The sequence below is a fragment of the Vicugna pacos genome, unplaced genomic scaffold, assembly GCF_048564905.1.
Source record: "Vicugna pacos unplaced genomic scaffold, VicPac4 scaffold_14, whole genome shotgun sequence".
In the NCBI taxonomy this organism is placed as follows: Eukaryota; Metazoa; Chordata; class Mammalia; order Artiodactyla; family Camelidae; genus Vicugna; species Vicugna pacos.
In genome coordinates this window covers 5,143,289-5,164,709 of record NW_027328735.1, presented here as the reverse complement: position 1 = coordinate 5,164,709, position 21,421 = coordinate 5,143,289, and the positions used below count along the sequence as shown (strand labels likewise).

General features: G+C 45.0%; 3 long non-coding RNA genes across 6 annotated transcripts; all 3 read left to right on the top strand.

Moving 5' to 3' along the window:
* The first annotated feature begins 3,169 nt into the window (after positions 1–3,169).
* LOC140692677 (uncharacterized) lies at positions 3,170–8,327 on the top strand. The gene is made up of 4 exons (XR_012068261.1): positions 3,170–3,301; positions 7,631–7,743; positions 7,952–8,042; positions 8,125–8,327. It is a non-coding gene; the product is annotated as an uncharacterized lncRNA (long non-coding RNA).
* Positions 8,328–12,874: 4,547 nt separating this feature from the next.
* Positions 12,875–13,612, top strand: LOC140692686 (uncharacterized). Of its 2 annotated transcripts, none has more exons than XR_012068277.1 (3): positions 12,875–13,039; positions 13,248–13,338; positions 13,469–13,612. It is a non-coding gene; the product is annotated as an uncharacterized lncRNA (long non-coding RNA). The 2 variants fall into 2 exon arrangements; XR_012068276.1 differs by having other exon boundaries at positions 13,421–13,579.
* A 149-nt stretch (positions 13,613–13,761) lies between these two features.
* Positions 13,762–18,901, top strand: LOC140692685 (uncharacterized). Of its 3 annotated transcripts, none has more exons than XR_012068273.1 (3): positions 13,762–13,893; positions 18,223–18,335; positions 18,544–18,719. It is a non-coding gene; the product is annotated as an uncharacterized lncRNA (long non-coding RNA). The 3 variants fall into 3 exon arrangements; XR_012068274.1 differs by lacking the exon at positions 13,762–13,893 and having other exon boundaries at positions 18,073–18,335; positions 18,544–18,634; positions 18,717–18,901; XR_012068275.1 differs by lacking the exon at positions 13,762–13,893 and adding an exon at positions 18,765–18,895 and having other exon boundaries at positions 18,073–18,335; positions 18,544–18,634.
* The last annotated feature ends 2,520 nt before the right edge of the window (positions 18,902–21,421 follow it).

Genomic DNA, 21,421 nt, shown 5'->3' with positions numbered 1-21,421 from the left:
TTTCTCCTAGGCATTGATGCCATAACCTGTACCTGTGTGTGTTGTTTGGTATATCTCCAATTGCTGGTGTTGCATTAGTTGTGATGAACAACCCATTCTACTTCGATTAGCATAACTTCATTTTGATTATACTTATCTCACACTTCTGAAAGTGCACAGGACACTTCCTCTTGTGGAAATGAAGCTTCTAAAAGTTCTCAGCTCTGCATTCTTCTCTATGTCATTTTGGAGTGTTTCCAAAACAGCAAACTGAGAGTGCTCTTCTGCTTTTTATTGCCACGGGAATGTCCCAATGAAATGAGTTCTTTCCAGAGCTTCTCTGTCTACAGAAACAGCAGTGGAAGCATATCTATGGATGTCACATATCAGGGCCTGCTGGAATGATCCCGCAGACCTTCCTTGTTGTCCTAGGTGCCGTACCGTGCCGGTGCCATCCAAAATGTAGCATCCGCTTTTGGGAGATAGTGCTGAAGGGAATGCTTCCTCTTCTTGCGCTGTGGACTTGGACCACTCTTCCTTGTCCTCTCATCCTTGTGGCACGGGTGCACGAAGGCAACCACAGAGTTGTTGCGCATCCTGTGACTCAAACCAAACCATAATCCCAGCCCAGGTTATGAATGTAGCATATCCTAAGGCTTTTCATTCTGATTTCAAATTCAAGGCCCCCTGGATCCCTCAGACCAGATGCACGATATCTCTGATTCAGCCCCACACGTGCTCTATTGGCAAAATTCCCAATTGGTCCCTGGTCCTGCAGATGTACTGGGTGTGGCCATGGGACATATCGGTAATCGCAACCGCGCGAACAGTGTGGTTGATTTATTATTGGTACACAGTTCGGTTTGCTCTCTTGATTCGACCCACCACATCCCACAACGCACTCCAGATCCCTGAGACTCAGCGTGTGCCATCATCCGTAGCTCTATGCCTCACTGACCATTGCCTCTGCTACCTCAAATTTGGCAGCTGGGATCTTGGTCTCAGAATTAACTGTGGGGATATTTTGCGCTGGTTTCTTTGAGTTCTCTCAGCCAAGCATCTGCTGTGCACTCTTGTAAATCTCAGCACATCACCTTCAAACCCATGTCTCCTGTCCGCTTGAGAGTGTGCGTCCAAGTTAAACAGAGTTTCACCCTCGTTGCTCCATCACCAGGGGTCCGAACCTGCACTGGTTTCCATTCCCTGCTTTGCATTCTCCTGCTTCCAGGTGTCCTGAGGCCTCATCCTGTCTTTGGGAGTAACAGACCTCTCTTCGGCCAGTGTCCTATGCTAAGGGCTGGGTGAGTGGATGTTTCCATTGCTCTGTACATGGGAGCGAGTGAGTGCAGGTTGCACTTCTTCTCTGCCAACTGGGCATCGATGAATCAACACTATCCAGATACATTTCACAGAAATGTGATATTTGCTTAGCTCTTTGTTTCTATACAGCCGTGGTGGGAGGGATTGTCCGAAGACAACTATTTTGACATTGTGTTGATATCCCATTTGCAGTCTTTAAGAAGTTTAACAGAACTCATTTACATGTTTTGGGAGTTATACGAAAATGGAGTTATTTTTTGAAACACACTCAATCGACCTAGAAGCCAGACTTGTCAATTTTGGTAACATTGTGTCAGCTCGACGGAAAAGCTAGACAGATAGAATGCAAACTAGCAGTCCAAAGTGTTCAAGGGGTCATGTCAGCTCTTTAAGGTTGAAGCCTCCGAAACCAACAGGAACCATGAAATAACTTTTGGAAACATGGAATAACCCCCAACCTTGGATACACTTGTGCATGTGGTGCCCTGTATCCCAATGACACCTACTGGCCAATGTTGGCATTTCAAGGGGTAACATCCCTCTCTAGGAAAATACAAGAGGAAACAAACCAAATATATACATTTAGGTTTGAATCCAAAAGCACCTAGAGGCATTCTAGCTAGGAGAATCCTGCTGCAGTTATGCTAGTCTATTGAGAACCAGGTGTTTTTCTATCAGTGTTGAGAACGCTTAATCATCCGATCCTGTAGTTTAAAGCCATTTAACGCAACCAAGTCTGCACCCCCATGATATAGTGCCCCCGGGGGCTTGACTCAAGTGAAAGACGATCCACATAAGCTGTGTCTTTAATGTCATTGGCGACTTTTACAGTTCAGTTCACTTTCTGACTTGTACTATTTACCTTCACTGTCTTGAAAAACTGAAGCCTAATACAGATTCATGTTCAGTCAAAGATTCCCCTCACTTACCACACTCCCTTCACCCCAGGGAAGACATAAACACAACATTTGCTGAATCTAGCGGAAGGACATCATTTCTAGGTGTGAGCTAAGTATTCAATTTTATCTATTTCAGCCGAGACTATTTGACCTTTAAGGTGTTCACTGTTGTTCACAGAGAGTGAAGCTGGAGGAACTCTGATTCTACGAGGGGCTTGCTCTTCTCGTAATGGCTTCATTGCAGCTCAGGTACTGATCCTTCAAAATGGATGCCTGAGTGGAGGGGAGGCAAGGGCAAGTGCTCACTAGCTAGGTCCAAACCTGGGAAAAGGCTTACCTGGGCTTGTTGAATTTTGGTCTGAATGGCTTGGGAATGCCCCTTGGGACGTGTGGATTCTCACGACCTCTTCCAAGAACAGGAGCGTTTTGATCATCTCTGCCATTTCTTCTCCTTCAGACGTCAGGGACCTTGGACCCGTTATTGGAGAAGAGAATTGAGGAACTTCCTCAAGTCCACGTTGGCACTCCGTATGTTTCTGCCTGTATCAGTGAGTTTCAATATGTCTCATGAATGTCTTTTGAGCCTGGTATCCTCTACAGCTGTCTCCACGCCAGTATTCTCCATTGTAGCAGAACATCTCTCATCCATGTGTTCGCATCTCTCCTCAATCCGTGCAGCCAGCTTATCGGCCAGCTTCTCTTCGTGTCTCCCCTAAAGTCGACTTCACCAGGACTGGGCAAGTCTGAAAGTACCTCGGAGCCTGACCAGTAAGCTGATGACAGGCAGATCTTCCACTGTCTGCCCTTTCAGGTTCTGGAAACTGACCTGTGACCTCAGGTCTTTGGGCAGCAGCAGTATCTCGAACTTACACAGCTTCCCGGACCAAACACCTAAGCCAAGCTCCACAGAGGGCGGCAGCCCCTCCATCACACTGATCCACCCACAGAACTCTGCCCGGTTACCTAGGATCCAACAGCCACAACAAGCCTCGCGGTAAACACCAACATTCCACCTGGAATCCAACCGCTAACTGCCATCCCCAATGGCTGCTGCATCTTGTCAGTGTTGGGGGAGGGGCTGCATCCGACGAGAGGTTCCTAAGGTAAATGTGATTCTACCCACTAGCGTCCCATGGGCCTTTCTTCTTCCCTCTTTCCTTTTGTTCAGAGCTCTATGCACCGTACCAATGGAGGGAAGTGTGTCCCTTTTCAGTTGATGGTTTCACACGTCTTTAAACTTTCTAACAGTTCACAGTACACAGGGACCCACTAAAGGAGACTTATGTTCCTATAATATCCGTACACCCGGAATACATATGCGTCGCCTGATTTCTGCTGAAACACCCACACTCTCAGGACATGGATCCATTGGATTCATGGGGGCTGAAATTCCAAGAAATGAAACCAACCCCAATGTGCACTTTGCTGTCGGTCTCTTTTGCACTTAGTACACTTTGGCAGAGCTACTTGCCTTTGTTATAGGCTTCTTACATTTCTTCTCTACGTAGCCTAGAATATGGCATTCCTTCATCCTGTTGGAAGACATACAAGTCTACATCACGGACTAGGAAACCATTTGATTCCAAATCGGCATTAGTGTTAGGTCACGATATGCTCTTATGAATCAAAATTTACGAATATGAATGCACGCTTCTGATTTCCGAATACAAGTGTGCTGAGTACATGCAAGCCACGATACTGGGTCGATGCGTTCTGAATGACCCTTGACCTCACCTTGAGTATTTTCTTTTGAATAATCATGGTTCCCTTTGTATATGTCAGCCAACCATACCATTTTGGTGCTTGTTTGTTGGTTTGATTCTTTGTTGGTCTTCTTCTCGCTTGTTTTGCAAACACGTCAGGCCATGCATCTCTCCTTTCGCTTCAAACAGAGTCAAATAAGCTGATTCACTTAAGAGAGTGCTTCCAATCACCTATGATTTCCTGCTTCCCTCTCCCATCTTTAGGGTTTTGATGTCCTCCTTAAGTTCTTCTTCTTTCTTCTCTGCCACACATGCTCTTCTTGCATTTCCAATAATGGTTTCTTCTTTCCATTCCATCTTGCTGCTTTTCTATTCAGGGGAGTTTTCTCAACCTTTCTTTTAGAAAAACTTTTGAACTGCTGAATTCTTTTAAGATTTGCCGGTCTGTAGAATTCTCTAGCTCTGCCGTTATTTGAAATGGTGTTCATGTGGCATAGGCTACCCTAGGTGGCAGCATTTGGCCATTCAGGATATGGTCTGTGTCCTGGCACTCCTCCCTGTCCTGCAATATTGCTGCCGAGATATCAGCTGAAAGCCCTCTGGAGGTTTCCTTGTGACTATGTTGTTTCCTCCAGGTGCATTTTAAATCACTCGGATATTCGTGAACTTTGTTGATTTGAATCATACAGCTGCTGGTAGGTCTATTGGGATTCCACCTCCTTCGGATGCTGTGTAATTCCTGAATTCGCATAGATGATTCTTTCTTGGCTTTCAGCAAGTTTCAGTCTGATTTTTCTACAGATAAATTTTCAGACATTTTTTGTTTCTTTATCTCTTGCTTTTCCATCTGGGACTCATGATTTCTATTCTTTCATGCCCTGTCTTAACCCAGGGTTCAACTGCAATGTTTTCATTTGTTTGCACTTGCTTTCCTATGTCTGCTTCTGACCGAGGTTTTTCTCTTCCCCTGTCTTCACAGTCATTCACGCGTCCCTCTGCATTATCTAGTCTGCTAAGGACTGAATTTTAGCCCTGATATTATCACAACCATTGAGTTTCCTGATATTTTTGGCTCGTGTTGAGACTTTCTCTTCCCCTTTTCTGGTATTCTGCCTTTTGTGATTCTGAGACACTGGTGTTCTTCAGTGTTTTCCTGACCTTCATTTTCAACACTTGTTCTGGATAGCGTTTTGCAGACTAGTTGTTTGAAAGCTTATCTTTTGCGCCTTCAATATCTTTGGAACTGAAAATGGTACTTCCTGTTTCTTTTACTGTTCTTCTTCATCTCTACTGGTCAGGTAATATCAGGTATCTAATGTAGACTTCTAGGGCTTTGTTAATTGAAAATTTTAGACTCTTGTCTCTACGCAATTCCATGGGATTTCTGTGAGGACAATTTCTCCTAGGCATTGATGCCATAACCTGTACCTGTGTGTGTTGTTTGGTATATCTCCAATTGCTGGTGTTGCATTAGTTGTGATGAACAACCCATTCTACTTCGATTAGCATAACTTCATTTTGATTATACTTATCTCACACTTCTGAAAGTGCACAGGACACTTCCTCTTGTGGAAATGAAGCTTCTAAAAGTTCTCAGCTCTGCATTCTTCTCTATGTCATTTTGGAGTGTTTCCAAAACAGCAAACTGAGAGTGCTCTTCTGCTTTTTATTGCCACGGGAATGTCCCAATGAAATCAGTTCTTTCCAGAGCTTCTCTGTCTACAGAAACAGCAGTGGAAGCATATCTATGGATGTCACATATCAGGGCCTGCTGGAATGATCCCGCAGACCTTCCTTGTTGTCCTAGGTGCCGTACCGTGCCGGTGCCATCCAAAATGTAGCATCCGCTTTTGGGAGATAGTGCTGAAGGGAATGCTTCCTCTTCTCGCGCTGTGGACTTGGACCACTCTTCCTTGTCCTCTCATCCTTGTGGCACGGGTGCACGAAGGCAACCACAGAGTTGTTGCGCATCCTGTGACTCAAACCAAACCATAATCCCAGCCCAGGTTATGAATGTAGCATATCCTAAGGCTTTTCATTCTGATTTCAAATTCAAGGCCCCCTGGATCCCTCAGACCAGATGCACGATATCTCTGATTCAGCCCCACACGTGCTCTATTGGCAAAATTCCCAATTGGTCCCTGGTCCTGCAGATGTACTGGGTGTGGCCATGGGACATATCGGTAATCGCAACCGCGCGAACAGTGTGGTTGATTTATTATTGGTACACAGTTCGGTTTGCTCTCTTGATTCGACCCACCACATCCCACAACGCACTCCAGATCCCTGAGACTCAGCGTGTGCCATCATCCGTAGCTCTATGCCTCACTGACCATTGCCTCTGCTACCTCAAATTTGGCAGCTGGGATCTTGGTCTCAGAATTAACTGTGGGGATAATTTGCGCTGGTTTCTTTGAGTTCTCTCAGCCAAGCATCTGCTGTGCACTCTTGTAAATCTCAGCACATCACCTTCAAACCCATGTCTCCTGTCCGCTTGAGAGTGTGCGTCCAAGTTAAACAGAGTTTCACCCTTGTTGCTCCATCACCAGGGGCCGAACCTGCACTGGTTTCCATTCCCTGCTTTGCATTCTCCTGCTTCCAGGTGTCCTGAGGCCTCATCCTGTCTTTGGGAGTAACAGACCTCTCTTCGGCCAGTGTCCTATGCTAAGGGCTGGGTGAGTGGATGTTTCCATTGCTCTGTACATGGGAGCGAGTGAGTGCAGGTTGCACTTCTTCTCTGCCAACTGGGCATCGATGAATCAACACTATCCAGATACATTTCACAGAAATGTGATATTTGCTTAGCTCTTTGTTTCTATACAGCCGTGGTGGGAGGGATTGTCCGAAGACAACTATTTTGACATTGTGTTGATATCCCATTTGCAGTCTTTAAGAAGTTTAACAGAACTCATTTACATGTTTTGGGAGTTATACGAAAATGGAGTTATTTTTTGAAACACACTCAATCGACCTAGAAGCCAGACTTGTCAATTTTGGTAACATTGTGTCAGCTTGACGGAAAAGCTAGACAGATAGAATGCAAACTAGCAGTCCAAAGTGTTCAAGGGGTCATGTCAGCTCTTTAAGGTTGAAGCCTCCGAAACCAACAGGAACCATGAAATAACTTTTGGAAACATGGAATAACCCCCAACCTTGGATACACTTGTGCATGTGGTGCCCTGTATCCCAATGACACCTACTGGCCAATGTTGGCATTTCAAGGGGTAACATCCCTCTCTAGGAAAATACAAGAGGAAACAAACCAAATATATACATTTAGGTTTGAATCCAAAAGCACCTAGAGGCATTCTAGCTAGGAGAATCCTGCTGCAGTTATGCTAGTCTATTGAGAACCAGGTGTTTTTCTATCAGTGTTGAGAACGCTTAATCATCCGATCCTGTAGTTTAAAGCCATTTAACGCAACCAAGTCTGCACCCCCATGATATAGTGCCCCCGGGGGCTTGACTCAAGTGAAAGACGATCCACATAAGCTGTGTCTTTAATGTCATTGGCGACTTTTACAGTTCAGTTCACTTTCTGACTTGTACTATTTACCTTCACTGTCTTGAAAAACTGAAACCTAATACAGATTCATGTTCAGTCAAAGATTCCCCTCACTTACCACACTCCCTTCACCCCAGGGAAGACATAAACACAACATTTGCTGAATCTAGCGGAAGGACATCATTTCTAGGTGTGAGCTAAGTATTCAATTTTATCTATTTCAGCCGAGACTATTTGACCTTTAAGGTGTTCACTGTTGTTCACAGAGAGTGAAGCTGGAGGAACTCTGATTCTACGAGGGGCTTGCTCTTCTCGTAATGGCTTCATTGCAGCTCAGGTACTGATCCTTCAAAATGGATGCCTGAGTGGAGGGGAGGCAAGGGCAAGTGCTCACTAGCTAGGCCCAAACCTGGGAAAAGGCTTACCTGGGCTTGTTGAATTTTGGTCTGAATGGCTTGGGAATGCCCCTTGGGACGTGTGGATTCTCACGACCTCTTCCAAGAACAGGAGCGTTTTGATCATCTCTGCCATTTCTTCTCCTTCAGACGTCAGGGACCTTGGACCCGTTATTGGAGAAGAGAATTGAGGAACTTCCTCAAGTCCACGTTGGCACTCCGTATGTTTCTGCCTGTATCAGTGAGTTTCAATATGTCTCATGAATGTCTTTTGAGCCTGGTATCCTCTACAGCTGTCTCCACGCCAGTATTCTCCATTGTAGCAGAACATCTCTCATCCATGTGTTCGCATCTCTCCTCAATCCGTGCAGCCAGCTTATCGGCCAGCTTCTCTTCGTGTCTCCCCTAAAGTCGACTTCACCAGGACTGGGCAAGTCTGAAAGTACCTCGGAGCCTGACCAGTAAGCTGATGACAGGCAGATCTTCCACTGTCTGCCCTTTCAGGTTCTGGAAACTGACCTGTGACCTCAGGTCTTTGGGCAGCAGCAGTATCTCGAACTTACACAGCTTCCCGGACCAAACACCTAAGCCAAGCTCCACAGAGGGCGGCAGCCCCTCCATCACACTGATCCACCCACAGAACTCTGCCCGGTTACCTAGGATCCAACAGCCACAACAAGCCTCGCGGTAAACACCAACATTCCACCTGGAATCCAACCGCTAACTGCCATCCCCAATGGCTGCTGCATCTTGTCAGTGTTGGGGGAGGGGCTGCATCCGACGAGAGGTTCCTAAGGTAAATGTGATTCTACCCACTAGCGTCCCATGGGCCTTTCTTCTTCCCTCTTTCCTTTGGTTCAGAGCTCTATGCACCGTACCAATGGAGGGAAGTGTGTCCCTTTTCAGTTGATGGTTTCACACGTCTTTAAACTTTCTAACAGTTCACAGTACACAGGGACCCACTAAAGGAGACTTATGTTCCTATAATATCCGTACACCCGGAATACATATGCGTCGCCTGATTTCTGCTGAAACACCCACACTCTCAGGACATGGATCCATTGGATTCATGGGGGCTGAAATTCCAAGAAATGAAACCAACCCCAATGTGCACTTTGCTGTCGGTCTCTTTTGCACTTAGTACACTTTGGCAGAGCTACTTGCCTTTGTTATAGGCTTCTTACATTTCTTCTCTACGTAGCCTAGAATATGGCATTCCTTCATCCTGTTGGAAGACATACAAGTCTACATCACGGACTAGGAAACCATTTGATTCCAAATCGGCATTAGTGTTAGGTCACGATATGCTCTTATGAATCAAAATTTACGAATATGAATGCACGCTTCTGATTTCCGAATACAAGTGTGCTGAGTACATGCAAGCCACGATACTGGGTCGATGCGTTCTGAATGACCCTTGACCTCACCTTGAGTATTTTCTTTTGAATAATCATGGTTCCCTTTGTATATGTCAGCCAACCATACCATTTTGGTGCTTGTTTGTTGGTTTGATTCTTTGTTGGTCTTCTTCTCGCTTGTTTTGCAAACACGTCAGGCCATGCATCTCTCCTTTCGCTTCAAACAGAGTCAAATAAGCTGATTCACTTAAGAGAGTGCTTCCAATCACCTATGATTTCCTGCTTCCCTCTCCCATCTTTAGGGTTTTGATGTCCTCCTTAAGTTCTTCTTCTTTCTTCTCTGCCACACATGCTCTTCTTGCATTTCCAATAATGGTTTCTTCTTTCCATTCCATCTTGCTGCTTTTCTATTCAGGGGAGTTTTCTCAACCTTTCTTTTAGAAAAACTTTTGAACTGCTGAATTCTTTTAAGATTTGCCGGTCTGTAGAATTCTCTAGCTCTGCCGTTATTTGAAATGGTGTTCATGTGGCATAGGCTACCCTAGGTGGCAGCATTTGGCCATTCAGGATATGGTCTGTGTCCTGGCACTCCTCCCTGTCCTGCAATATTGCTGCCGAGATATCAGCTGAAAGCCCTCTGGAGGTTTCCTTGTGACTATGTTGTTTCCTCCAGGTGCATTTTAAATCACTCGGATATTCGTGAACTTTGTTGATTTGAATCATACAGCTGCTGGTAGGTCTATTGGGATTCCACCTCCTTCGGATGCTGTGTAATTCCTGAATTCGCATAGATGATTCTTTCTTGGCTTTCAGCAAGTTTCAGTCTGATTTTTCTACAGATAAATTTTCAGACATTTTTTGTTTCTTTATCTCTTGCTTTTCCATCTGGGACTCATGATTTCTATTCTTTCATGCCCTGTCTTAACCCAGGGTTCAACTGCAATGTTTTCATTTGTTTGCACTTGCTTTCCTATGTCTGCTTCTGACCGAGGTTTTTCTCTTCCCCTGTCTTCACAGTCATTCACGCGTCCCTCTGCATTATCTAGTCTGCTAAGGACTGAATTTTAGCCCTGATATTATCACAACCATTGAGTTTCCTGATATTTTTGGCTCGTGTTGAGACTTTCTCTTCCCCTTTTCTGGTATTCTGCCTTTTGTGATTCTGAGACACTGGTGTTCTTCAGTGTTTTCCTGACCTTCATTTTCAACACTTGTTCTGGATAGCGTTTTGCAGACTAGTTGTTTGAAAGCTTATCTTTTGCGCCTTCAATATCTTTGGAACTGAAAATGGTACTTCCTGTTTCTTTTACTGTTCTTCTTCATCTCTACTGGTCAGGTAATATCAGGTATCTAATGTAGACTTCTAGGGCTTTGTTAATTGAAAATTTTAGACTCTTGTCTCTACGCAATTCCATGGGATTTCTGTGAGGACAATTTCTCCTAGGCATTGATGCCATAACCTGTACCTGTGTGTGTTGTTTGGTATATCTCCAATTGCTGGTGTTGCATTAGTTGTGATGAACAACCCATTCTACTTCGATTAGCATAACTTCATTTTGATTATACTTATCTCACACTTCTGAAAGTGCACAGGACACTTCCTCTTGTGGAAATGAAGCTTCTAAAAGTTCTCAGCTCTGCATTCTTCTCTATGTCATTTTGGAGTGTTTCCAAAACAGCAAACTGAGAGTGCTCTTCTGCTTTTTATTGCCACGGGAATGTCCCAATGAAATCAGTTCTTTCCAGAGCTTCTCTGTCTACAGAAACACCAGTGGAAGCATATCTATGGATGTCACATATCAGGGCCTGCTGGAATGATCCCGCAGACCTTCCTTGTTGTCCTAGGTGCCGTACCGTGCCGGTGCCATCCAAAATGTAGCATCCGCTTTTGGGAGATAGTGCTGAAGGGAATGCTTCCTCTTCTCGCGCTGTGGACTTGGACCACTCTTCCTTGTCCTCTCATCCTTGTGGCACGGGTGCACGAAGGCAACCACAGAGTTGTTGCGCATCCTGTGACTCAAACCAAACCATAATCCCAGCCCAGGTTATGAATGTAGCATATCCTAAGGCTTTTCATTCTGATTTCAAATTCAAGGCCCCCTGGATCCCTCAGACCAGATGCACGATATCTCTGATTCAGCCCCACACGTGCTCTATTGGCAAAATTCCCAATTGGTCCCTGGTCCTGCAGATGTACTGGGTGTGGCCATGGGACATATCGGTAATCGCAACCGCGCGAACAGTGTGGTTGATTTATTATTGGTACACAGTTCGGTTTGCTCTCTTGATTCGACCCACCACATCCCACAACGCACTCCAGATCCCTGAGACTCAGCGTGTGCCATCATCCGTAGCTCTATGCCTCACTGACCATTGCCTCTGCTACCTCAAATTTGGCAGCTGGGATCTTGGTCTCAGAATTAACTGTGGGGATAATTTGCGCTGGTTTCTTTGAGTTCTCTCAGCCAAGCATCTGCTGTGCACTCTTGTAAATCTCAGCACATCACCTTCAAACCCATGTCTCCTGTCCGCTTGAGAGTGTGCGTCCAAGTTAAACAGAGTTTCACCCTTGTTGCTCCATCACCAGGGGCCGAACCTGCACTGGTTTCCATTCCCTGCTTTGCATTCTCCTGCTTCCAGGTGTCCTGAGGCCTCATCCTGTCTTTGGGAGTAACAGACCTCTCTTCGGCCAGTGTCCTATGCTAAGGGCTGGGTGAGTGGATGTTTCCATTGCTCTGTACATGGGAGCGAGTGAGTGCAGGTTGCACTTCTTCTCTGCCAACTGGGCATCGATGAATCAACACTATCCAGATACATTTCACAGAAATGTGATATTTGCTTAGCTCTTTGTTTCTATACAGCCGTGGTGGGAGGGATTGTCCGAAGACAACTATTTTGACATTGTGTTGATATCCCATTTGCAGTCTTTAAGAAGTTTAACAGAACTCATTTACATGTTTTGGGAGTTATACGAAAATGGAGTTATTTTTTGAAACACACTCAATCGACCTAGAAGCCAGACTTGTCAATTTTGGTAACATTGTGTCAGCTCGACGGAAAAGCTAGACAGATAGAATGCAAACTAGCAGTCCAAAGTGTTCAAGGGGTCATGTCAGCTCTTTAAGGTTGAAGCCTCCGAAACCAACAGGAACCATGAAATAACTTTTGGAAACATGGAATAACCCCCAACCTTGGATACACTTGTGCATGTGGTGCCCTGTATCCCAATGACACCTACTGGCCAATGTTGGCATTTCAAGGGGTAACATCCCTCTCTAGGAAAATACAAGAGGAAACAAACCAAATATATACATTTAGGTTTGAATCCAAAAGCACCTAGAGGCATTCTAGCTAGGAGAATCCTGCTGCAGTTATGCTAGTCTATTGAGAACCAGGTGTTTTTCTATCAGTGTTGAGAACGCTTAATCATCCGATCCTGTAGTTTAAAGCCATTTAACGCAACCAAGTCTGCACCCCCATGATATAGTGCCCCCGGGGGCTTGACTCAAGTGAAAGACGATCCACATAAGCTGTGTCTTTAATGTCATTGGCGACTTTTACAGTTCAGTTCACTTTCTGACTTGTACTATTTACCTTCACTGTCTTGAAAAACTGAAGCCTAATACAGATTCATGTTCAGTCAAAGATTCCCCTCACTTACCACACTCCCTTCACCCCAGGGAAGACATAAACACAACATTTGCTGAATCTAGCGGAAGGACATCATTTCTAGGTGTGAGCTAAGTATTCAATTTTATCTATTTCAGCCGAGACTATTTGACCTTTAAGGTGTTCACTGTTGTTCACAGAGAGTGAAGCTGGAGGAACTCTGATTCTACGAGGGGCTTGCTCTTCTCGTAATGGCTTCATTGCAGCTCAGGTACTGATCCTTCAAAATGGATGCCTGAGTGGAGGGGAGGCAAGGGCAAGTGCTCACTAGCTAGGCCCAAACCTGGGAAAAGGCTTACCTGGGCTTGTTGAATTTTGGTCTGAATGGCTTGGGAATGCCCCTTGGGACGTGTGGATTCTCACGACCTCTTCCAAGAACAGGAGCGTTTTGATCATCTCTGCCATTTCTTCTCCTTCAGACGTCAGGGACCTTGGACCCGTTATTGGAGAAGAGAATTGAGGAACTTCCTCAAGTCCACGTTGGCACTCCGTATGTTTCTGCCTGTATCAGTGAGTTTCAATATGTCTCATGAATGTCTTTTGAGCCTGGTATCCTCTACAGCTGTCTCCACGCCAGTATTCTCCATTGTAGCAGAACATCTCTCATCCATGTGTTCGCATCTCTCCTCAATCCGTGCAGCCAGCTTATCGGCCAGCTTCTCTTCGTGTCTCCCCTAAAGTCGACTTCACCAGGACTGGGCAAGTCTGAAAGTACCTCGGAGCCTGACCAGTAAGCTGATGACAGGCAGATCTTCCACTGTCTGCCCTTTCAGGTTCTGGAAACTGACCTGTGACCTCAGGTCTTTGGGCAGCAGCAGTATCTCGAACTTACACAGCTTCCCGGACCAAACACCTAAGCCAAGCTCCACAGAGGGCGGCAGCCCCTCCATCACACTGATCCACCCACAGAACTCTGCCCGGTTACCTAGGATCCAACAGCCACAACAAGCCTCGCGGTAAACACCAACATTCCACCTGGAATCCAACCGCTAACTGCCATCCCCAATGGCTGCTGCATCTTGTCAGTGTTGGGGGAGGGGCTGCATCCGACGAGAGGTTCCTAAGGTAAATGTGATTCTACCCACTAGCGTCCCATGGGCCTTTCTTCTTCCCTCTTTCCTTTGGTTCAGAGCTCTATGCACCGTACCAATGGAGGGAAGTGTGTCCCTTTTCAGTTGATGGTTTCACACGTCTTTAAACTTTCTAACAGTTCACAGTACACAGGGACCCACTAAAGGAGACTTATGTTCCTATAATATCCGTACACCCGGAATACATATGCGTCGCCTGATTTCTGCTGAAACACCCACACTCTCAGGACATGGATCCATTGGATTCATGGGGGCTGAAATTCCAAGAAATGAAACCAACCCCAATGTGCACTTTGCTGTCGGTCTCTTTTGCACTTAGTACACTTTGGCAGAGCTACTTGCCTTTGTTATAGGCTTCTTACATTTCTTCTCTACGTAGCCTAGAATATGGCATTCCTTCATCCTGTTGGAAGACATACAAGTCTACATCACGGACTAGGAAACCATTTGATTCCAAATCGGCATTAGTGTTAGGTCACGATATGCTCTTATGAATCAAAATTTACGAATATGAATGCACGCTTCTGATTTCCGAATACAAGTGTGCTGAGTACATGCAAGCCACGATACTGGGTCGATGCGTTCTGAATGACCCTTGACCTCACCTTGAGTATTTTCTTTTGAATAATCATGGTTCCCTTTGTATATGTCAGCCAACCATACCATTTTGGTGCTTGTTTGTTGGTTTGATTCTTTGTTGGTCTTCTTCTCGCTTGTTTTGCAAACACGTCAGGCCATGCATCTCTCCTTTCGCTTCAAACAGAGTCAAATAAGCTGATTCACTTAAGAGAGTGCTTCCAATCACCTATGATTTCCTGCTTCCCTCTCCCATCTTTAGGGTTTTGATGTCCTCCTTAAGTTCTTCTTCTTTCTTCTCTGCCACACATGCTCTTCTTGCATTTCCAATAATGGTTTCTTCTTTCCATTCCATCTTGCTGCTTTTCTATTCAGGGGAGTTTTCTCAACCTTTCTTTTAGAAAAACTTTTGAACTGCTGAATTCTTTTAAGATTTGCCGGTCTGTAGAATTCTCTAGCTCTGCCGTTATTTGAAATGGTGTTCATGTGGCATAGGCTACCCTAGGTGGCAGCATTTGGCCATTCAGGATATGGTCTGTGTCCTGGCACTCCTCCCTGTCCTGCAATATTGCTGCCGAGATATCAGCTGAAAGCCCTCTGGAGGTTTCCTTGTGACTATGTTGTTTCCTCCAGGTGCATTTTAAATCACTCGGATATTCGTGAACTTTGTTGATTTGAATCATACAGCTGCTGGTAGGTCTATTGGGATTCCACCTCCTTCGGATGCTGTGTAATTCCTGAATTCGCATAGATGATTCTTTCTTGGCTTTCAGCAAGTTTCAGTCTGATTTTTCTACAGATAAATTTTCAGACATTTTTTGTTTCTTTATCTCTTGCTTTTCCATCTGGGACTCATGATTTCTATTCTTTCATGCCCTGTCTTAACCCAGGGTTCAACTGCAATGTTTTCATTTGTTTGCACTTGCTTTCCTATGTCTGCTTCTGACCGAGGTTTTTCTCTTCCCCTGTCTTCACAGTCATTCACGCGTCCCTCTGCATTATCTAGTCTGCTAAGGACTGAATTTTAGCCCTGATATTATCACAACCATTGAGTTTCCTGATATTTTTGGCTCGTGTTGAGACTTTCTCTTCCCCTTTTCTGGTATTCTGCCTTTTGTGATTCTGAGACACTGGTGTTCTTCAGTGTTTTCCTGACCTTCATTTTCAACACTTGTTCTGGATAGCGTTTTGCAGACTAGTTGTTTGAAAGCTTATCTTTTGCGCCTTCAATATCTTTGGAACTGAAAATGGTACTTCCTGTTTCTTTTACTGTTCTTCTTCATCTCTACTGGTCAGGTAATATCAGGTATCTAATGTAGACTTCTAGGGCTTTGTTAATTGAAAATTTTAGACTCTTGTCTCTACGCAATTCCATGGGATTTCTGTGAGGACAATTTCTCCTAGGCATTGATGCCATAACCTGTACCTGTGTGTGTTGTTTGGTATATCTCCAATTGCTGGTGTTGCATTAGTTGTGATGAACAACCCATTCTACTTCGATTAGCATAACTTCATTTTGATTATACTTATCTCACACTTCTGAAAGTGCACAGGACACTTCCTCTTGTGGAAATGAAGCTTCTAAAAGTTCTCAGCTCTGCATTCTTCTCTATGTCATTTTGGAGTGTTTCCAAAACAGCAAACTGAGAGTGCTCTTCTGCTTTTTATTGCCACGGGAATGTCCCAATGAAATCAGTTCTTTCCAGAGCTTCTCTGTCTACAGAAACACCAGTGGAAGCATATCTATGGATGTCACATATCAGGGCCTGCTGGAATGATCCCGCAGACCTTCCTTGTTGTCCTAGGTGCCGTACCGTGCCGGTGCCATCCAAAATGTAGCATCCGCTTTTGGGAGATAGTGCTGAAGGGAATGCTTCCTCTTCTCGCGCTGTGGACTTGGACCACTCTTCCTTGTCCTCTCATCCTTGTGGCACGGGTGCACGAAGGCAACCACAGAGTTGTTGCGCATCCTGTGACTCAAACCAAACCATAATCCCAGCCCAGGTTATGAATGTAGCATATCCTAAGGCTTTTCATTCTGATTTCAAATTCAAGGCCCCCTGGATCCCTCAGACCAGATGCACGATATCTCTGATTCAGCCCCACACGTGCTCTATTGGCAAAATTCCCAATTGGTCCCTGGTCCTGCAGATGTACTGGGTGTGGCCATGGGACATATCGGTAATCGCAACCGCGCGAACAGTGTGGTTGATTTATTATTGGTACACAGTTCGGTTTGCTCTCTTGATTCGACCCACCACATCCCACAACGCACTCCAGATCCCTGAGACTCAGCGTGTGCCATCATCCGTAGCTCTATGCCTCACTGACCATTGCCTCTGCTACCTCAAATTTGGCAGCTGGGATCTTGGTCTCAGAATTAACTGTGGGGATAATTTGCGCTGGTTTCTTTGAGTTCTCTCAGCCAAGCATCTGCTGTGCACTCTTGTAAATCTCAGCACATCACCTTCAAACCCATGTCTCCTGTCCGCTTGAGAGTGTGCGTCCAAGTTAAACAGAGTTTCACCCTTGTTGCTCCATCACCAGGGGCCGAACCTGCACTGGTTTCCATTCCCTGCTTTGCATTCTCCTGCTTCCAGGTGTCCTGAGGCCTCATCCTGTCTTTGGGAGTAACAGACCTCTCTTCGGCCAGTGTCCTATGCTAAGGGCTGGGTGAGTGGATGTTTCCATTGCTCTGTACATGGGAGCGAGTGAGTGCAGGTTGCACTTCTTCTCTGCCAACTGGGCATCGATGAATCAACACTATCCAGATACATTTCACAGAAATGTGATATTTGCTTAGCTCTTTGTTTCTATACAGCCGTGGTGGGAGGGATTGTCCGAAGACAACTATTTTGACATTGTGTTGATATCCCATTTGCAGTCTTTAAGAAGTTTAACAGAACTCATTTACATGTTTTGGGAGTTATACGAAAATGGAGTTATTTTTTGAAACACACTCAATCGACCTAGAAGCCAGACTTGTCAATTTTGGTAACATTGTGTCAGCTCGACGGAAAAGCTAGACAGATAGAATGCAAACTAGCAGTCCAAAGTGTTCAAGGGGTCATGTCAGCTCTTTAAGGTTGAAGCCTCCGAAACCAACAGGAACCATGAAATAACTTTTGGAAACATGGAATAACCCCCAACCTTGGATACACTTGTGCATGTGGTGCCCTGTATCCCAATGACACCTACTGGCCAATGTTGGCATTTCAAGGGGTAACATCCCTCTCTAGGAAAATACAAGAGGAAACAAACCAAATATATACATTTAGGTTTGAATCCAAAAGCACCTAGAGGCATTCTAGCTAGGAGAATCCTGCTGCAGTTATGCTAGTCTATTGAGAACCAGGTGTTTTTCTATCAGTGTTGAGAACGCTTAATCATCCGATCCTGTAGTTTAAAGCCATTTAACGCAACCAAGTCTGCACCCCCATGATATAGTGCCCCCGGGGGCTTGACTCAAGTGAAAGACGATCCACATAAGCTGTGTCTTTAATGTCATTGGCGACTTTTACAGTTCAGTTCACTTTCTGACTTGTACTATTTACCTTCACTGTCTTGAAAAACTGAAGCCTAATACAGATTCATGTTCAGTCAAAGATTCCCCTCACTTACCACACTCCCTTCACCCCAGGGAAGACATAAACACAACATTTGCTGAATCTAGCGGAAGGACATCGTTTCTAGGTGTGAGCTAAGTATTCAATTTTATCTATTTCAGCCGAGACTATTTGACCTTTAAGGTGTTCACTGTTGTTCACAGAGAGTGAAGCTGGAGGAACTCTGATTCTACGAGGGGCTTGCTCTTCTCGTAATGGCTTCATTGCAGCTCAGGTACTGATCCTTCAAAATGGATGCCTGAGTGGAGGGGAGGCAAGGGCAAGTGCTCACTAGCTAGGCCCAAACCTGGGAAAAGGCTTACCTGGGCTTGTTGAATTTTGGTCTGAATGGCTTGGGAATGCCCCTTGGGACGTGTGGATTCTCACGACCTCTTCCAAGAACAGGAGCGTTTTGATCATCTCTGCCATTTCTTCTCCTTCAGACGTCAGGGACCTTGGACCCGTTATTGGAGAAGAGAATTGAGGAACTTCCTCAAGTCCACGTTGGCACTCCGTATGTTTCTGCCTGTATCAGTGAGTTTCAATATGTCTCATGAATGTCTTTTGAGCCTGGTATCCTCTACAGCTGTCTCCACGCCAGTATTCTCCATTGTAGCAGAACATCTCTCATCCATGTGTTCGCATCTCTCCTCAATCCGTGCAGCCAGCTTATCGGCCAGCTTCTCTTCGTGTCTCCCCTAAAGTCGACTTCACCAGGACTGGGCAAGTCTGAAAGTACCTCGGAGCCTGACCAGTAAGCTGATGACAGGCAGATCTTCCACTGTCTGCCCTTTCAGGTTCTGGAAACTGACCTGTGACCTCAGGTCTTTGGGCAGCAGCAGTATCTCGAACTTACACAGCTTCCCGGACCAAACACCTAAGCCAAGCTCCACAGAGGGCGGCAGCCCCTCCATCACACTGATCCACCCACAGAACTCTGCCCGGTTACCTAGGATCCAACAGCCACAACAAGCCTCGCGGTAAACACCAACATTCCACCTGGAATCCAACCGCTAACTGCCATCCCCAATGGCTGCTGCATCTTGTCAGTGTTGGGGGAGGGGCTGCATCCGACGAGAGGTTCCTAAGGTAAATGTGATTCTACCCACTAGCGTCCCATGGGCCTTTCTTCTTCCCTCTTTCCTTTGGTTCAGAGCTCTATGCACCGTACCAATGGAGGGAAGTGTGTCCCTTTTCAGTTGATGGTTTCACACGTCTTTAAACTTTCTAACAGTTCACAGTACACAGGGACCCACTAAAGGAGACTTATGTTCCTATAATATCCGTACACCCGGAATACATATGCGTCGCCTGATTTCTGCTGAAACACCCACACTCTCAGGACATGGATCCATTGGATTCATGGGGGCTGAAATTCCAAGAAATGAAACCAACCCCAATGTGCACTTTGCTGTCGGTCTCTTTTGCACTTAGTACACTTTGGCAGAGCTACTTGCCTTTGTTATAGGCTTCTTACATTTCTTCTCTACGTAGCCTAGAATATGGCATTCCTTCATCCTGTTGGAAGACATACAAGTCTACATCACGGACTAGGAAACCATTTGATTCCAAATCGGCATTAGTGTTAGGTCACGATATGCTCTTATGAATCAAAATTTACGAATATGAATGCACGCTTCTGATTTCCGAATACAAGTGTGCTGAGTACATGCAAGCCACGATACTGGGTCGATGCGTTCTGAATGACCCTTGACCTCACCTTGAGTATTTTCTTTTGAATAATCATGGTTCCCTTTGTATATGTCAGCCAACCATACCATTTTGGTGCTTGTTTGTTGGTTTGATTCTTTGTTGGTCTTCTTCTCGCTTGTTTTGCAAACACGTCAGGCCATGCATCTCTCCTTTCGCTTCAAACAGAGTCAAATAAGCTGATTCACTTAAGAGAGTGCTTCCAATCACCTATGATTTCCTGCTTCCCTCTCCCATCTTTAGGGTTTTGATGTCCTCCTTAAGTTCTTCTTCTTTCTTCTCTGCCACACATGCTCTTCTTGCATTTCCAATAATGGTTTCTTCTTTCCATTCCATCTTGCTGCTTTTCTATTCAGGGGAGTTTTCTCAACCTTTCTTTTAGAAAAACTTTTGAACTGCTGAATTCTTTTAAGATTTGCCGGTCTGTAGAATTCTCTAGCTCTGCCGTTATTTGAAATGGTGTTCATGTGGCATAGGCTACCCTAGGTGGCAGCATTTGGCCATTCAGGATATGGTCTGTGTCCTGGCACTCCTCCCTGTCCTGCAATATTGCTGCCGAGATATCAGCTGAAAGCCCTCTGGAGGTTTCCTTGTGACTATGTTGTTTCCTCCAGGTGCATTTTAAATCACTCGGATATTCGTGAACTTTGTTGATTTGAATCATACAGCTGCTGGTAGGTCTATTGGGATTCCACCTCCTTCGGATGCTGTGTAATTCCTGAATTCGCATAGATGATTCTTTCTTGGCTTTCAGCAAGTTTCAGTCTGATTTTTCTACAGATAAATTTTCAGACACTTTTTGTTTCTTTATCTCTTGCTTTTCCATCTGGGACTCATGATTTCTATTCTTTCATGCCCTGTCTTAACCCAGGGTTCAACTGCAATGTTTTCATTTGTTTGCACTTGCTTTCCTATGTCTGCTTCTGACCGAGGTTTTTCTCTTCCCCTGTCTTCACAGTCATTCACGCGTCCCTCTGCATTATCTAGTCTGCTAAGGACTGAATTTTAGCCCTGATATTATCACAACCATTGAGTTTCCTGATATTTTTGGCTCGTGTTGAGACTTTCTCTTCCCCTTTTCTGGTATTCTGCCTTTTGTGATTCTGAGACACTGGTGTTCTTCAGTGTTTTCCTGACCTTCATTTTCAACACTTGTTCTGGATAGCGTTTTGCAGACTAGTTGTTTGAAAGCTTATCTTTTGCGCCTTCAATATCTTTGGAACTGAAAATGGTACTTCCTGTTTCTTTTACTGTTCTTCTTCATCTCTACTGGTCAGGTAATATCAGGTATCTAATGTAGACTTCTAGGGCTTTGTTAATTGAAAATTTTAGACTCTTGTCTCTACGCAATTCCATGGGATTTCTGTGAGGACAATTTCTCCTAGGCATTGATGCCATAACCTGTACCTGTGTGTGTTGTTTGGTATATCTCCAATTGCTGGTGTTGCATTAGTTGTGATGAACAACCCATTCTACTTCGATTAGCATAACTTCATTTTGATTATACTTATCTCACACTTCTGAAAGTGCACAGGACACTTCCTCTTGTGGAAATGAAGCTTCTAAAAGTTCTCAGCTCTGCATTCTTCTCTATGTCATTTTGGAGTGTTT